This window comes from Haliotis cracherodii, unplaced genomic scaffold (genome assembly GCF_022045235.1).
Source record: "Haliotis cracherodii isolate W230 unplaced genomic scaffold, xgHalCrac1.p SCAF_15, whole genome shotgun sequence".
NCBI classification, from domain to species: Eukaryota; Metazoa; Mollusca; class Gastropoda; order Lepetellida; family Haliotidae; genus Haliotis; species Haliotis cracherodii.
The window spans coordinates 13587721-13589875 of record NW_027266270.1 but is presented as its reverse complement, the minus strand read 5'-3'; the positions used below and the strand labels follow the sequence as shown (position 1 = coordinate 13589875).

Sequence of the window (2155 nt, the reverse complement as noted above, 5' to 3'; positions counted from 1 at the left end):
TGTTTTGTGTGTGTGTGTTTGCGTGTGTTTTGCGCGTGTGTGTTTATGTACATGTGCCAATGCGTGTGTGCTTTGTGTGTGTATTTATGTGTTCTGTTTTAGGGTTTTTATTTTGTTGTGTGTATGTATGTTTGCGTGTGTGCTTGTGTACATGTGTGGTTATGTTTGTCTCTTTTACGCGAATGTGTGCTTTGTGTGTGTTTTGTGTATGCGTGTGTATTTTGTGTTTGCGTGTATGTGAGAGTGTGTTTTGCGCGTGTGTTTGTGTACATATGTGTTTTGTTTGTGTGTGTGTGTGTGTGTGTGTATTTGTGTGTTTCTGTTGTCTTTTACTCTGTGTGTGTATGTGTATGTATGTTTGCGTGTGTGTTTGTGTGTATGTATACATGCTGTGTTCCTATCGTAATAGCGATCATATAGTCCCTGTAAGCTCTACCGTGATAGGTTTATCTGTGATCAGACACATTTAAGAGAGCCTAAAGTGGGTCTGTAACCGACTCTCTGCCAGTGTCTGACTGTCTGCAGTGTAGTGTAGATCTGTCTCTGTCAGTGACTGACTGTCTGCAATATATAGATAGGTATATATCTACCTGTGACTGACTGTCTACAATATGGTGTAGATCTGTCTCTACCCGTGACTGACTGTCTTCAGTATGGTGTAGCTCTGTCTCTACCCGTGACTGACTATCTTCAGTATGGTGTAGATCTGTCTCTACCTGTGACTGACTGTCTGCAGTATGGTGTAGGTCTGCCTCTACCTGTGACTGACTGTCTGCAGTATGGTGTAGATCTGTCTCTACCCGTGACTGACTGTCTTCAGTATGGTGTAGGTCTGTCTCTACCTGTGACTGACTGTCTTCAGTATTGTGTAGATCTGTCTGTACCTGTTACTGACTGTCTACAATATATAGATAGGTATGTATCTACCTGTGACCGACTGTCTTCAATATGGTGTAGATCTGTCTCTATCTGTGACCGACTGTCTACAATATATGGATAGGTATGTATCTACCTGTGACTGACTGTCTTCAGTATGGTGTAGATCTGTCTCTACCCGTGACTGACTGTCTTCAGTATGGTGTAGATCTGTCTCTACCCGTGACTGACTGTCTTCAGTATGGTGTAGCTTTGTCTCTACCCGTGACTGACTGTCTTTAGTATGGTGTAGATCTGTCTCTACCCGTGACTGACTGTCTGCAGTGTAGTGTAGATCTGTCTCTATCTGTGACCGACTGTCTACAATATATGGATAGGTATGTATCTACCTGTGACTGACTGTCTTCAGTATGGTGTAGATCTGTCTCTACCCGTGACTGACTGTCTTCAGTATGGTGTAGATCTGTCTCTACCTGTGACTGACTGTCTTCAGTATGGTGTAGATCTGTCTCTACCCGTGACTGACTGTCTTCAGTATTGTGTAGGTCTGTCTCTACTTGTGACTGACTGTCTGCAGTATGGTGTAGGTCTGTCTCTACCCGTGACTGGCTGTCTTCAGTATTGTGTAGATCTGTCTGTACCTGTGACTGACTGTCTACAATATGGTGTAGGTCTATCTCTACCTGTGACTGACTGTCTTCAGTATGGTGTAGGTCTGTCTCTACCTGTGACTGACTGTCTTCAGTATTGTGTAGATCTGTCTGTACCTGTGACTGACTGTCTACAATATATAGATAAGTATGTATCTACCTGTGACCGACTGTCTACAATATGGTGTACATCTGTCTCTACCCGTGACTGACTGTCTGCAGTATTGTGTAGGTCTGTCTCTGTCTGTGACTGACTGACTTTCTGCAGTACGGTGTAGGTCTGTCTCTACCTGTGACTGACTGTCTGCAGTATGGTGTAGATCTGCCTCTACCTGTGTCTGACTGTCTTCAGTATTGTGTAGGTCTGTCTGTACCTGTGACTGACTGACTGTCTGCAGTATGGTGTAGGTCTGCCTCTACCTGTGACTGACTGTCTGCAGTATTGTGTAGGTCTGTCTGTACCTGTGACTGACTGACTGTCTGCAGTATAGTGTAGGTCTGCCTCTACCTGTGACTGACTCACTGTCTGCAGTATAGTGTAGGTCTGCCTCTACCTGTGACTGACTGTGTGCAGTATGGTGTAGGTCTGTCTCTACCTGTGACCGACAGTCTACAATATGGTGTAGATC

At 44.5% G+C, this 2155-nt stretch overlaps 1 pseudogene; it reads left to right on the top strand.

The window, feature by feature from the left end:
- The first annotated feature begins 606 nt into the window (after window positions 1–606).
- Window positions 607–1611, top strand: LOC139461537 (serine-rich adhesin for platelets-like; annotated as a pseudogene).
- Window positions 1612–2155: the final 544 nt, after the last annotated feature.